This window comes from Strix uralensis, chromosome 22 (genome assembly GCF_047716275.1).
Source record: "Strix uralensis isolate ZFMK-TIS-50842 chromosome 22, bStrUra1, whole genome shotgun sequence".
Classification (NCBI taxonomy): Eukaryota; Metazoa; Chordata; class Aves; order Strigiformes; family Strigidae; genus Strix; species Strix uralensis.
In genome coordinates this window covers 2,167,664-2,183,652 of record NC_133993.1, presented here as the reverse complement: position 1 = coordinate 2,183,652, position 15,989 = coordinate 2,167,664, and positions in this window count along the sequence as shown.

The window sequence follows — 15,989 nt, the reverse complement described above, 5'->3', positions numbered from 1 at the left end:
ACAGAGAAGGTGCTAGCAGGGAATTCTCTGCCTGCCTTTCCCCAGTGCTCTGCAAGCTCTCCAGGACAACATAAAATCTGGGGCTCTGTGCTTTCTTTCGATCTGAACAAGTGTTACTGTTTTCTGCACAAAAGCGATTCTGCGAAGCAATGTGAACACTTCTGCTTCCCAGGCACAGAGAAGGTGCTAGCAGGGAATTCTCTGCCTGCTTTTCCCCAGTGCTCTGCAAGCTCTCCAGGACAACATAAAATCTGGGGCTCTGTGCTTTCTTTCGTTCTGAACAAGTGTTACTGTTTTCTGCACAAAAGCGATGCTGCGAAGCAATGTAAACAGGCACAGAGAAGGTGCTAGCAGGGAATTCTCTGCCTGCCTTTCCCCAGTGCTCTGCAAGCTCTCCAGGACAACATAAAATCTGGGGCTCTGTGCTTTCTTTCGTTCTGAACAAGTGTTACTGTTTTCTGCACAAAAGCGATTCTGCCAAGCAATGGGAACAGGCACAGAGAAGGTGCTAGCAGGGAATTCTCTGCCTGCCTTTCCCCAGTGCTCTGCAAGCTCTCTAGGACAACATAAAATCTGGGGCTCTGTGCTTTCTTTCGTTCTGAACAAGTGTTACTGTTTTCTGCACAAAAGCGATTCTGCCAAGCAATGTGAACAGGCACAGAGAAGGTGCTAGCAGGGAATTCTCTGCCTGCTTTTCCCCAGTGCTCTGCAAGCTCTCCAGGACAACATAAAATCTGGGGCTCTGTGCTTTCTTTCGTTCTGAACAAGTGTTAGTGTTTTCTGCACAAAAGCGATTCTGCGAAGCAATGTGAACACTTCTGCTTCCCAGGCACAGAGAAGGTGCTAGCAGGGAATTCTCTGCCTGCTTTTCCCCAGTGCTCTGCAAGCTCTCCAGGACAACATAAAATCTGGGGCTCTGTGCTTTCTTTCGTTCTGAACAAGTGTTAGTGTTTTCTGCACAAAAGCGATGCTGCGAAGCAATGTAAACAGGCACAGAGAAGGTGCTAGCAGGGAATTCTCTGCGTGCCTTTCCCCACTGCTCTGCAACCTCTCCAGGACCACATAAAATCTGGGGCACTGTGCTTTCTTTTGTTCTGAACAAGTGTTAGTGTTTTCTGCACAAAAGCGATTCTGCGAAGCAATGTGAACACTTCTGCTTCCCAGGCACAGAGAAGGTGCTAGCAGGGAATTCTCTGCCTGCCTTTCCCCAGTGCTCTGCAAGCTCTCCAGGAAAACATAAAATCTGGGGATCTGTGCTTTCTTTCGATCTGAACAAGTGTTAGTGTTTTCTGCACAAAAGCGATTCTGCGAAGCAATGTGAACACTTCTGCTTCCCAGGCACAGAGAAGGTGCTAGCAGGGAATTCTCTGCCTGCTTTTCCCCAGTGCTCTGCAAGCTCTCCAGGACAACATAAAATCTGGGGCTCTGTGCTTTCTTTCGTTCTGAACAAGTGTTACTGTTTTCTGCACAAAAGCGATGCTGCGAAGCAATGTAAACAGGCACAGAGAAGGTGCTAGCAGGGAATTCTCTGCCTGCCTTTCCCCACTGCTCTGCAAGCTCTCCAGGACAACATAAAATCTGGGGCTCTGTGCTTTCTTTCGTTCTGAACAAGTGTTACTGTTTTCTGCACAAAAGCGATTCTGCCAAGCAATGGGAACAGGCACAGAGAAGGTGCTAGCAGGGAATTCTCTGCCTGCCTTTCCCCAGTGCTCTGCAAGCTCTCTAGGACAACATAAAATCTGGGGATCTGTGCTTTCTTTCGTTCTGAACAAGTGTTAGTGTTTTCTGCACAAAAGCGATTCTGCGAAGCAATGTGAACACTTCTGCTTCCCAGGCACAGAGAAGGTGCTAGCAGGGAATTCTCTGCCTGCTTTTCCCCAGTGCTCTGCAAGCTCTCCAGGACAACATAAAATATGGGGCTCTGTGCTTTCTTTCGTTCTGAACAAGTGTTACTGTTTTCTGCACAAAAGCGATTCTGCGAAGCAATGTAAACAGGCACAGAGAAGGTGCTAGCAGGGTTTCTCTGCCTGCTTTTCCCCAGTGCTCTGCAAGCTCTCCAGGACAACATAAAATCTGGGGCTCTGTGCTTTCTTTCGTTCTGAACAAGTGTTACTGTTTTCAGCACAAAAGTGATTCTGCGAAGCAATGTGAACACTTCTGCTTCCCAGGCACAGAGAAGGTGCTAGCAGGGAATTCTCTGCCTGCCTTTCCCCAGTGCTCTGCAAGCTCTCCAGGAAAACATAAAATCTGGGGATCTGTGCTTTCTTTCGATCTGAACAAGTGTTACTGTTTTCTGCACAAAAGCGATGCTGCGAAGCAATGTAAACAGGCACAGAGAAGGTGCTAGCAGGGAATTCTCTGCCTGCCTTTCCCCAGTGCTCTGCAAGCTCTCCAGGACAACATAAAATCTGGGGCTCTGTGCTTTCTTTCGATCTGAACAAGTGTTAGTGTTTTCTGCACAAAGCGATTCTGCGAAGCAATGTGAACACTTCTGCTTCCCAGGCACAGAGAAGGTGCTAGCAGGGAATTCTCTGCCTGCTTTTCCCCAGTGCTCTGCAAGCTCTCCAGGACAACATAAAATCTGGGGCTCTGTGCTTTCTTTCGTTCTGAACAAGTGTTACTCTTTTCAGCACAAAAGCGATTCTGCCAAGCAATGTGAACAGGCACAGAGAAGGTGCTAGCAGGGAATTCTCTGCCTGCCTTTCCCCAGTGCTCTGCAAGCTCTCCAGGACAACATAAAATCTGGGGCTCTGTGCTTTCTTTCGTTCTGAACAAGTGTTACTGTTTTCTGCACAAAAGCGATTCTGCCAAGCAATGGGAACAGGCACAGAGAAGGTGCTAGCAGGGAATTCTCTGCCTGCCTTTCCCCAGTGCTCTGCAAGCTCTCTAGGACAACATAAAATCTGGGGATCTGTGCTTTCTTTCGTTCTGAACAAGTGTTAGTGTTTTCTGCACAAAAGCGATTCTGCGAAGCAATGTGAACACTTCTGCTTCCCAGGCACAGAGAAGGTGCTAGCAGGGAATTCTCTGCCTGCTTTTCCCCAGTGCTCTGCAAGCTCTCCAGGACAACATAAAATATGGGGCTCTGTGCTTTCTTTCGTTCTGAACAAGTGTTACTGTTTTCTGCACAAAAGCGATTCTGCGAAGCAATGTAAACAGGCACAGAGAAGGTGCTAGCAGGGTTTCTCTGCCTGCTTTTCCCCAGTGCTCTGCAAGCTCTCCAGGACAACATAAAATCTGGGGCTCTGTGCTTTCTTTCGTTCTGAACAAGTGTTACTGTTTTCTGCACAAAAGTGATTCTGCGAAGCAATGTGAACACTTCTGCTTCCCAGGCACAGAGAAGGTGCTAGCAGGGAATTCTCTGCCTGCCTTTCCCCAGTGCTCTGCAAGCTCTCCAGGAAAACATAAAATCTGGGGATCTGTGCTTTCTTTCGATCTGAACAAGTGTTACTGTTTTCTGCACAAAAGCGATGCTGCGAAGCAATGTAAACAGGCACAGAGAAGGTGCTAGCAGGGAATTCTCTGCCTGCCTTTCCCCAGTGCTCTGCAAGCTCTCCAGGACAACATAAAATCTGGGGCTCTGTGCTTTCTTTCGATCTGAACAAGTGTTAGTGTTTTCTGCACAAAGCGATTCTGCGAAGCAATGTGAACACTTCTGCTTCCCAGGCACAGAGAAGGTGCTAGCAGGGAATTCTCTGCCTGCTTTTCCCCAGTGCTCTGCAAGCTCTCCAGGACAACATAAAATCTGGGGCTCTGTGCTTTCTTTCGTTCTGAACAAGTGTTACTCTTTTCAGCACAAAAGCGATTCTGCCAAGCAATGTGAACAGGCACAGAGAAGGTGCTAGCAGGGAATTCTCTGCCTGCCTTTCCCCAGTGCTCTGCAAGCTCTCCAGGACAACATAAAATCTGGGGCTCTGTGCTTTCTTTCGTTCTGAACAAGTGTTAGTGTTTTCTGCACAAAAGCGATTCTGCGAAGCAATGTGAACACTTCTGCTTCCCAGGCACAGAGAAGGTGCTAGCAGGGAATTCTCTGCCTGCTTTTCCCCAGTGCTCTGCAAGCTCTCCAGGACAACATAAAATCTGGGGCTCTGTGCTTTCTTTCGTTCTGAACAAGTGTTAGTGTTTTCTGCACAAAAGCGATGCTGCGAAGCAATGTAAACAGGCACAGAGAAGGTGCTAGCAGGGAATTCTCTGCCTGCCTTTCCCCACTGCTCTGCAAGCTCTCCAGGACAACATAAAATCTGGGGCTCTGTGCTTTCTTTCGTTCTGAACAAGTGTTAGTGTTTTCTGCACAAAAGCGATTCTGCCAAGCAATGGGAACAGGCACAGAGAAGGTGCTAGCAGGGAATTCTCTGCCTGCCTTTCCCCAGTGCTCTGCAAGCTCTCTAGGACAACATAAAATCTGGGGCACTGTGCTTTCTTTTGTTCTGAACAAGTGTTAGTGTTTTCTGCACAAAAGCGATTCTGCGAAGCAATGTGAACACTTCTGCTTCCCAGGCACAGAGAAGGTGCTAGCAGGGAATTCTCTGCCTGCTTTTCCCCAGTGCTCTGCAAGCTCTCCAGGACAACATAAAATATGGGGCTCTGTGCTTTCTTTCGTTCTGAACAAGTGTTACTGTTTTCTGCACAAAAGCGATTCTGCGAAGCAATGTAAACAGGCACAGAGAAGGTGCTAGCAGGGAATTCTCTGCCTGCCTTTCCCCAGTGCTCTGCAAGCTCTCCAGGAAAACATAAAATCTGGGGATCTGTGCTTTCTTTCGATCTGAACAAGTGTTAGTGTTTTCTGCACAAAAGCGATTCTGCGAAGCAATGTGAACACTTCTGCTTCCCAGGCACAGAGAAGGTGCTAGCAGGGAATTCTCTGCCTGCCTTTCCCCAGTGCTCTGCAAGCTCTCCAGGACAACATAAAATCTGGGGCTCTGTGCTTTCTTTCGTTCTGAACAAGTGTTACTGTTTTCTGCACAAAAGCGATGCTGCGAAGCAATGTAAACAGGCACAGAGAAGGTGCTAGCAGGGAATTCTCTGCCTGCCTTTCCCCAGTGCTCTGCAAGCTCTCCAGGACAACATAAAATCTGGGGCTCTGTGCTTTCTTTCGATCTGAACAAGTGTTAGTGTTTTCTGCACAAAGCGATTCTGCGAAGCAATGTGAACACTTCTGCTTCCCAGGCACAGAGAAGGTGCTAGCAGGGAATTCTCTGCCTGCCTTTCCCCAGTGCTCTGCAAGCTCTCCAGGACAACATAAAATCTGGGGCTCTGTGCTTTCTTTTGTTCTGAACAAGTGTTACTGTTTTCTGCACAAAAGCGATTCTGCGAAGCAATGTGAACACTTCTGCTTCCCAGGCACAGAGAAGGTGCTAGCAGGGAATTCTCTGCCTGCTTTTCCCCAGTGCTCTGCAAGCTCTCCAGGACAACATAAAATCTGGGGCTCTGTGCTTTCTTTCGTTCTGAACAAGTGTTAGTGTTTTCTGCACAAAAGCGATTCTGCGAAGCAATGTGAACACTTCTGCTTCCCAGGCACAGAGAAGGTGCTAGCAGGGAATTCTCTGCCTGCTTTTCCCCAGTGCTCTGCAAGCTCTCCAGGACAACATAAAATCTGGGGCTCTGTGCTTTCTTTCGTTCTGAACAAGTGTTACTGTTTTCTGCACAAAAGCGATGCTGCGAAGCAATGTAAACAGGCACAGAGAAGGTGCTAGCAGGGAATTCTCTGCCTGCCTTTCCCCAGTGCTCTGCAAGCTCTCCAGGACAACATAAAATCTGGGGCTCTGTGCTTTCTTTCGTTCTGAAGAAGTGTTACTGTTTTCTGCACAAAAGCGATTCTGCGAAGCAATGTGAACACTTCTGCTTCCCAGGCACAGAGAAGGTGCTAGCAGGGAATTCTCTGCCTGCTTTTCCCCAGTGCTCTGCAAGCTCTCCAGGACAACATAAAATCTGGGGCTCTGTGCTTTCTTTCGTTCTGAACAAGTGTTACTCTTTTCAGCACAAAAGCGATTCTGCCAAGCAATGTGAACAGGCACAGAGAAGGTGCTAGCAGGGAATTCTCTGCCTGCCTTTCCCCAGTGCTCTGCAAGCTCTCCAGGACAACATAAAATCTTGGGCTCTGTGCTTTCTTTCGTTCTGAACAAGTGTTAGTGTTTTCTGCACAAAAGCGATTCTGCCAAGCAATGTGAACACTTCTGCTTCCCAGGCACAGAGAAGGTGCTAGCAGGGAATTCTCTGCCTGCTTTTCCCCAGTGCTCTGCAAGCTCTCCAGGACAACATAAAATCTGGGGCTCTGTGCTTTCTTTCGTTCTGAAGAAGTGTTACTGTTTTCTGCACAAAAGCGATGCTGCGAAGCAATGTAAACAGGCACAGAGAAGGTGCTAGCAGGGAATTCTCTGCCTGCCTTTCCCCAGTGCTCTGCAAGCTCTCCAGGAAAACATAAAATCTGGGGATCTGTGCTTTCTTTCGATCTGAACAAGTGTTAGTGTTTTCTGCACAAAAGCGATTCTGCGAAGCAATGTGAACACTTCTGCTTCCCAGGCACAGAGAAGGTGCTAGCAGGGAATTCTCTGCCTGCTTTTCCCCAGTGCTCTGCAAGCTCTCCAGGACAACATAAAATCTGGGGCTCTGTGCTTTCTTTCGTTCTGAACAAGTGTTAGTGTTTTCTGCACAAAAGCGATTCTGCGAAGCAATGTGAACACTTCTGCTTCCCAGGCACAGAGAAGGTGCTAGCAGGGAATTCTCTGCCTGCTTTTCCCCAGTGCTCTGCAAGCTCTCCAGGACAACATAAAATCTGGGGCTCTGTGCTTTCTTTCGTTCTGAACAAGTGTTAGTGTTTTCTGCACAAAAGCGATTCTGCGAAGCAATGTGAACACTTCTGCTTCCCAGGCACAGAGAAGGTGCTAGCAGGGAATTCTCTGCCTGCTTTTCCCCAGTGCTCTGCAAGCTCTCCAGGACAACATAAAATCTGGGGCTCTGTGCTTTCTTTCGTTCTGAAGAAGTGTTACTGTTTTCTGCACAAAAGCGATTCTGCCAAGCAATGTGAACAGGCACAGAGAAGGTGCTAGCAGGGAATTCTCTGCCTGCCTTTCCCCAGTGCTCTGCAAGCTCTCCAGGACAACATAAAATCTGGGGCTCTGTGCTTTCTTTCGTTCTGAACAAGTGTTACTGTTTTCTGCACAAAAGCGATTCTGCGAAGCAATGTGAACACTTCTGCTTCCCAGGCACAGAGAAGGTGCTAGCAGGGAATTCTCTGCCTGCTTTTCCCCAGTGCTCTGCAAGCTCTCCAGGACAACATAAAATCTGGGGCTCTGTGCTTTCTTTTGTTCTGAACAAGTGTTACTGTTTTCTGCACAAAAGCGATTCTGCGAAGCAATGTGAACAGGCACAGAGAAGGTGCTAGCAGGGAATTCTCTGCCTGCTTTTCCCCAGTGCTCTGCAAGCTCTCCAGGACAACATAAAATCTGGGGCTCTGTGCTTTCTTTCGTTCTGAACAAGTGTTACTGTTTTCTGCAGAAAAGTGATTCTGCGAAGCAATGTGAACACTTCTGCTTCCCAGGCACAGAGAAGGTGCTAGCAGGGAATTCTCTGCCTGCCTTTCCCCAGTGCTCTGCAAGCTCTCCAGGACAACATAAAATCTGGGGCTCTGTGCTTTCTTTCGTTCTGAACAAGTGTTAGTGTTTTCTGCACAAAAGCGATTCTGCGAAGCAATGTGAACACTTCTGCTTCCCAGGCACAGAGAAGGTGCTAGCAGGGAATTCTCTGCCTGCTTTTCCCCAGTGCTCTGCAAGCTCTCCAGGACAACATAAAATCTGGGGCTCTGTGCTTTCTTTCGTTCTGAACAAGTGTTACTGTTTTCTGCACAAAAGCGATTCTGCCAAGCAATGTGAACAGGCACAGAGAAGGTGCTAGCAGGGAATTCTCTGCCTGCCTTTCCCCAGTGCTCTGCAAGCTCTCTAGGACAACATAAAATCTGGGGCTCTGTGCTTTCTTTCGTTCTGAACAAGTGTTACTGTTTTCTGCACAAAAGCGATTCTGCGAAGCAATGTGAACACTTCTGCTTCCCAGGCACAGAGAAGGTGCTAGCAGGGAATTCTCTGCCTGCTTTTCCCCAGTGCTCTGCAAGCTCTCCAGGACAACATAAAATATGGGGCTCTGTGCTTTCTTTCGTTCTGAACAAGTGTTACTGTTTTCTGCACAAAAGCGATTCTGCGAAGCAATGTAAACAGGCACAGAGAAGGTGCTAGCAGGGTTTCTCTGCCTGCTTTTCCCCAGTGCTCTGCAAGCTCTCCAGGACAACATAAAATCTGGGGCTCTGTGCTTTCTTTCGTTCTGAACAAGTGTTACTGTTTTCTGCACAAAAGTGATTCTGCGAAGCAATGTGAACACTTCTGCTTCCCAGGCACAGAGAAGGTGCTAGCAGGGAATTCTCTGCCTGCCTTTCCCCAGTGCTCTGCAAGCTCTCCAGGACAACATAAAATCTGGGGATCTGTGCTTTCTTTCGATCTGAACAAGTGTTAGTGTTTTCTGCACAAAAGCGATTCTGCGAAGCAATGTGAACACTTCTGCTTCCCAGGCACAGAGAAGGTGCTAGCAGGGAATTCTCTGCCTGCTTTTCCCCAGTGCTCTGCAAGCTCTCCAGGACAACATAAAATCTGGGGCTCTGTGCTTTCTTTCGTTCTGAACAAGTGTTACTGTTTTCTGCACAAAAGCGATTCTGCGAAGCAATGTGAACAGGCACAGAGAAGGTGCTAGCAGGGAATTCTCTGCCTGCCTTTCCCCAGTGCTCTGCAAGCTCTCCAGGACAACATAAAATCTGGGGCTCTGTGCTTTCTTTCGTTCTGAACAAGTGTTACTGTTTTCTGCACAAAAGCGATGCTGCGAAGCAATGTGAACACTTCTGCTTCCCAGGCACAGAGAAGGTGCTAGCAGGGAATTCTCTGCCTGCCTTTCCCCAGTGCTCTGCAAGCTCTCCAGGAAAACATAAAATCTGGGGATCTGTGCTTTCTTTCGTTCTGAACAAGTGTTAGTGTTTTCTGCACAAAAGCGATTCTGCGAAGCAATGTGAACACTTCTGCTTCCCAGGCACAGAGAAGGTGCTAGCAGGGAATTCTCTGCCTGCTTTTCCCCAGTGCTCTGCAAGCTCTCCAGGACAACATAAAATCTGGGGCTCTGTGCTTTCTTTCGTTCTGAACAAGTGTTAGTGTTTTCTGCACAAAAGCGATTCTGCGAAGCAATGTGAACACTTCTGCTTCCCAGGCACAGAGAAGGTGCTAGCAGGGAATTCTCTGCCTGCTTTTCCCCAGTGCTCTGCAAGCTCTCCAGGACAACATAAAATCTGGGGCTCTGTGCTTTCTTTCGTTCTGAACAAGTGTTACTGTTTTCTGCACAAAAGCGATGCTGCGAAGCAATGTAAACAGGCACAGAGAAGGTGCTAGCAGGGAATTCTCTGCCTGCCTTTCCCCACTGCTCTGCAAGCTCTCCAGGACAACATAAAATCTGGGGCTCTGTGCTTTCTTTCGTTCTGAACAAGTGTTACTGTTTTCTGCACAAAAGCGATTCTGCCAAGCAATGTGAACACTTCTGCTTCCCAGGCACAGAGAAGGTGCTAGCAGGGAATTCTCTGCCTGCTTTTCCCCAGTGCTCTGCAAGCTCTCCAGGACAACATAAAATCTGGGGCTCTGTGCTTTCTTTCGTTCTGAAGAAGTGTTACTGTTTTCTGCACAAAAGTGATTCTGCGAAGCAATGTGAACACTTCTGCTTCCCAGGCACAGAGAAGGTGCTAGCAGGGAATTCTCTGCCTGCCTTTCCCCAGTGCTCTGCAAGCTCTCCAGGACAACATAAAATCTGGGGCTCTGTGCTTTCTTTCGTTCTGAAGAAGTGTTACTGTTTTCTGCACAAAAGCGATGCTGCGAAGCAATGTGAACACTTCTGCTTCCCAGGCACAGAGAAGGTGCTAGCAGGGAATTCTCTGCCTGCCTTTCACCAGTGCTCTGCAAGCTCTCCAGGACAACATAAAATCTTGGGCTCTGTGCTTTCTTTCGTTCTGAACAAGTGTTACTGTTTTCTGCACAAAAGCGATTCTGAGAAGCAATGTGAACAGGCACAGAGAAGGTGCTAGCAGGGAATTCTCTGCCTGCCTTTCCCCAGTGCTCTGCAAGCTCTCCAGGACAACATAAAATCTGGGGCTCTGTGCTTTCTTTCGTTCTGAACAAGTGTTACTGTTTTCTGCACAAAAGCGATTCTGCCAAGAAATGTGAACAGGCACAGAGAAGGTGCTAGCAGGGAATTCTCTGCCTGCCTTTCCCCACTGCTCTGCAAGCTCTCCAGGACAACATAAAATCTGGGGCTCTGTGCTTTCTTTCGTTCTGAACAAGTGTTACTGTTTTCTGCACAAAAGCGATTCTGCCAAGCAATGTGAACACTTCTGCTTCCCAGGCACAGAGAAGGTGCTAGCAGGGAATTCTCTGCCTGCTTTTCCCCAGTGCTCTGCAAGCTCTCCAGGACAACATAAAATCTGGGGCTCTGTGCTTTCTTTCGTTCTGAAGAAGTGTTAGTGTTTTCTGCACAAAAGCGATTCTGCGAAGCAATGTGAACAGGCACAGAGAAGGTGCTAGCAGGGAATTCTCTGCCTGCTTTTCCCCAGTGCTCTGCAAGCTCTCCAGGACAACATAAAATCTGGGGCTCTGTGCTTTCTTTCGTTCTGAACAAGTGTTACTGTTTTCTGCACAAAAGCGATGCTGCGAAGCAATGTGAACACTTCTGCTTCCCAGGCACAGAGAAGGTGCTAGCAGGGAATTCTCTGCCTGCCTTTCCCCAGTGCTCTGCAAGCTCTCCAGGAAAACATAAAATCTGGGGATCTGTGCTTTCTTTCGATCTGAACAAGTGTTAGTGTTTTCTGCACAAAAGCGATTCTGCGAAGCAATGTGAACACTTCTGCTTCCCAGGCACAGAGAAGGTGCTAGCAGGGAATTCTCTGCCTGCTTTTCCCCAGTGCTCTGCAAGCTCTCCAGGACAACATAAAATCTGGGGCTCTGTGCTTTCTTTCGTTCTGAAGAAGTGTTACTGTTTTCTGCACAAAAGCGATTCTGCGAAGCAATGTGAACACTTCTGCTTCCCAGGCACAGAGAAGGTGCTAGCAGGGAATTCTCTGCCTGCTTTTCCCCAGTGCTCTGCAAGCTCTCCAGGACAGCATAAAATCTGGGGCTCTGTGCTTTCTTTCGTTCTGAACAAGTGTTACTGTTTTCTGCACAAAAGCGATGCTGCGAAGCAATGTAAACAGGCACAGAGAAGGTGCTAGCAGGGAATTCTCTGCCTGCCTTTCCCCACTGCTCTGCAAGCTCTCCAGGACAACATAAAATCTGGGGCTCTGTGCTTTCTTTCGTTCTGAACAAGCGTTACTGTTTTCTGCACAAAAGCGATTCTGCCAAGCAATGTGAACACTTCTGCTTCCCAGGCACAGAGAAGGTGCTAGCAGGGAATTCTCTGCCTGCTTTTCCCCAGTGCTCTGCAAGCTCTCCAGGACAACATAAAATCTGGGGCTCTGTGCTTTCTTTCGTTCTGAAGAAGTGTTACTGTTTTCTGCACAAAAGTGATTCTGCGAAGCAATGTGAACACTTCTGCTTCCCAGGCACAGAGAAGGTGCTAGCACGGAATTCTCTGCCTGCCTTTCCCCAGTGCTCTGCAAGCTCTCCAGGACAACATAAAATCTGGGGATCTGTGCTTTCTTTCGATCTGAACAAGTGTTAGTGTTTTCTGCACAAAAGCGATTCTGCGAAGCAATGTGAACACTTCTGCTTCCCAGGCACAGAGAAGGTGCTAGCAGGGAATTCTCTGCCTGCCTTTCCCCAGTGCTCTGCAAGCTCTCCAGGACAACATAAAATCTGGGGCTCTGTGCTTTCTTTCGTTCTGAACAAGTGTTACTGTTTTCTGCACAAAAGCGATGCTGCGAAGCAATGTGAACAGGCACAGAGAAGGTGCTAGCAGGGAATTCTCTGCCTGCCTTTCCCCAGTGCTCTGCAAGCTCTCCAGGACAACATAAAATCTGGGGCTCTGTGCTTTCTTTCGTTCTGAACAAGTGTTACTGTTTTCTGCACAAAAGCGATTCTGCCAAGCAATGTGAACAGGCACAGAGAAGGTGCTAGCAGGGAATTCTCTGCCTGCTTTTCCCCAGTGCTCTGCAAGCTCTCCAGGACAACATAAAATCTGGGGCTCTGTGCTTTCTTTCGTTCTGAACAAGTGTTACTGTTTTCTGCACAAAAGTGATTCTGCGAAGCAATGTGAACACTTCTGCTTCCCAGGCACAGAGAAGGTGCTAGCACGGAATTCTCTGCCTGCCTTTCCCCAGTGCTCTGCAAGCTCTCCAGGACAACATAAAATCTGGGGATCTGTGCTTTCTTTCGATCTGAACAAGTGTTAGTGTTTTCTGCACAAAAGCGATTCTGCGAAGCAATGTGAACACTTCTGCTTCCCAGGCACAGAGAAGGTGATAGCAGGGAATTCTCTGCCTGCTTTTCCCCAGTGCTCTGCAAGCTCTCCAGGACAACATAAAATCTGGGGCTCTGTGCTTTCTTTCGTTCTGAACAAGTGTTACTGTTTTCTGCACAAAAGCGATGCTGCGAAGCAATGTGAACAGGCACAGAGAAGGTGCTAGCAGGGAATTCTCTGCCTGCCTTTCCCCAGTGCTCTGCAAGCTCTCCAGGACAACATAAAATCTGGGGCTCTGTGCTTTCTTTCGTTCTGAACAAGTGTTAGTGTTTTCTGCACAAAAGCGATTCTGCGAAGCAATGTGAACACTTCTGCTTCCCAGGCACAGAGAAGGTGCTAGCAGGGAATTCTCTGCCTGCTTTTCCCCAGTGCTCTGCAAGCTCTCCAGGACAACATAAAATCTGGGGCTCTGTGCTTTCTTTCGTTCTGAACAAGTGTTACTGTTTTCTGCACAAAAGCGATGCTGCGAAGCAATGTGAACAGGCACAGAGAAGGTGCTAGCAGGGAATTCTCTGCCTGCCTTTCCCCAGTGCTCTGCAAGCTCTCCAGGACAACATAAAATCTGGGGCTCTGTGCTTTCTTTCGTTCTGAACAAGTATTACTGTTTTCTGCACAAAAGCGATGCTGCGAAGCAATGTAAACAGGCACAGAGAAGGTGCTAGCAGGGTTTCTCTGCCTGCTTTTCCCCAGTGCTCTGCAAGCTCTCCAGGACAACATAAAATCTTGGGCTCTGTGCTTTCTTTCGTTCTGAACAAGTGTTACTGTTTTCTGCACAAAAGTGATTCTGCGAAGCAATGTGAACACTTCTGCTTCCCAGGCACAGAGAAGGTGCTAGCAGGGAATTCTCTGCCTGCCTTTCCCCAGTGCTCTGCAAGCTCTCCAGGACAACATAAAATCTGGGGATCTGTGCTTTCTTTCGATCTGAACAAGTGTTAGTGTTTTCTGCACAAAAGCGATTCTGCGAAGCAATGTGAACACTTCTGCTTCCCAGGCACAGAGAAGGTGCTAGCAGGGAATTCTCTGCCTGCTTTTCCCCAGTGCTCTGCAAGCTCTCCAGGACAACATAAAATCTGGGGCTCTGTGCTTTCTTTCGTTCTGAACAAGTGTTACTGTTTTCTGTACAAAAGCGATGCTGCGAAGCAATGTGAACAGGCACAGAGAAGGTGCTAGCAGGGAATTCTCTGCCTGCCTTTCCCCAGTGCTCTGCAAGCTCTCCAGGACAACATAAAATCTGGGGCTCTGTGCTTTCTTTCGTTCTGAACAAGTGTTACTGTTTTCTGCACAAAAGCGATGCTGCGAAGCAATGTGAACACTTCTGCTTCCCAGGCACAGAGAAGGTGCTAGCAGGGAATTCTCTGCCTGCCTTTCCCCAGTGCTCTGCAAGCTCTCCAGGAAAACATAAAATCTGGGGATCTGTGCTTTCTTTCGATCTGAACAAGTGTTAGTGTTTTCTGCACAAAAGCGATTCTGCGAAGCAATGTGAACACTTCTGCTTCCCAGGCACAGAGAAGGTGCTAGCAGGGAATTCTCTGCCTGCTTTTCCCCAGTGCTCTGCAAGCTCTCCAGGACAACATAAAATCTGGGGCTCTGTGCTTTCTTTCGTTCTGAACAAGTGTTAGTGTTTTCTGCACAAAAGCGATTCTGCGAAGCAATGTGAACACTTCTGCTTCCCAGGCACAGAGAAGGTGCTAGCAGGGAATTCTCTGCCTGCTTTTCCCCAGTGCTCTGCAAGCTCTCCAGGACAACATAAAATCTGGGGCTCTGTGCTTTCTTTCGTTCTGAACAAGTGTTAGTGTTTTCTGCACAAAAGCGATTCTGCGAAGCAATGTGAACACTTCTGCTTCCCAGGCACAGAGAAGGTGCTAGCAGGGAATTCTCTGCCTGCTTTTCCCCAGTGCTCTGCAAGCTCTCCAGGACAACATAAAATCTGGGGCTCTGTGCTTTCTTTCGTTCTGAACAAGTGTTACTGTTTTCTGTACAAAAGCGATGCTGCGAAGCAATGTGAACAGGCACAGAGAAGGTGCTAGCAGGGAATTCTCTGCCTGCCTTTCCCCAGTGCTCTGCAAGCTCTCCAGGACAACATAAAATCTGGGGCTCTGTGCTTTCTTTCGTTCTGAACAAGTGTTACTGTTTTCTGCACAAAAGCGATGCTGCGAAGCAATGTGAACACTTCTGCTTCCCAGGCACAGAGAAGGTGCTAGCAGGGAATTCTCTGCCTGCCTTTCCCCAGTGCTCTGCAAGCTCTCCAGGAAAACATAAAATCTGGGGATCTGTGCTTTCTTTCGATCTGAACAAGTGTTAGTGTTTTCTGCACAAAAGCGATTCTGCGAAGCAATGTGAACACTTCTGCTTCCCAGGCACAGAGAAGGTGCTAGCAGGGAATTCTCTGCCTGCTTTTCCCCAGTGCTCTGCAAGCTCTCCAGGACAACATAAAATCTGGGGCTCTGTGCTTTCTTTCGTTCTGAACAAGTGTTAGTGTTTTCTGCACAAAAGCGATTCTGCGAAGCAATGTGAACACTTCTGCTTCCCAGGCACAGAGAAGGTGCTAGCAGGGAATTCTCTGCCTGCTTTTCCCCAGTGCTCTGCAAGCTCTCCAGGACAACATAAAATCTGGGGCTCTGTGCTTTCTTTCGTTCTGAACAAGTGTTAGTGTTTTCTGCACAAAAGCGATTCTGCGAAGCAATGTGAACACTTCTGCTTCCCAGGCACAGAGAAGGTGCTAGCAGGGAATTCTCTGCCTGCTTTTCCCCAGTGCTCTGCAAGCTCTCCAGGACAACATAAAATCTGGGGCTCTGTGCTTTCTTTCGTTCTGAACAAGTGTTACTGTTTTCTGCACAAAAGCGATGCTGCGAAGCAATGTAAACAGGCACAGAGAAGGTGCTAGCAGGGAATTCTCTGCCTGCCTTTCCCCACTGCTCTGCAAGCTCTCCAGGACAACATAAAATCTGGGGCTCTGTGCTTTCTTTCGTTCTGAACAAGTGTTACTGTTTTCTGCAAAAAAGCGATTCTGCCAAGCAATGTGAACACTTCTGCTTCCCAGGCACAGAGAAGGTGCTAGCAGGGAATTCTCTGCCTGCTTTTCCCCAGTGCTCTGCAAGCTCTCCAGGACAACATAAAATCTGGGGCTCTGTGCTTTCTTTCGTTCTGAAGAAGTGTTACTGTTTTCTGCACAAAAGTGATTCTGCGAAGCAATGTGAACACTTCTGCTTCCCAGGCACAGAGAAGGTGCTAGCAGGGAATTCTCTGCCTGCCTTTCCCCAGTGCTCTGCAAGCTCTCCAGGACAACATAAAATCTGGGGCTCTGTGCTTTCTTTCGATCTGAACAAGTGTTAGTGTTTTCTGCACAAAAGCGATTCTGCGAAGCAATGTGAACACTTCTGCTTCCCAGGCACAGAGAAGGTGCTAGCAGGGAATTCTCTGCCTGCTTTTCCCCAGTGCTCTGCAAGCTCTCCAGGACAACATAAAATCTGGGGCTCTGTGCTTTCTTTCGTTCTGAACAAGTGTTACTGTTTTCTGCACAAAAG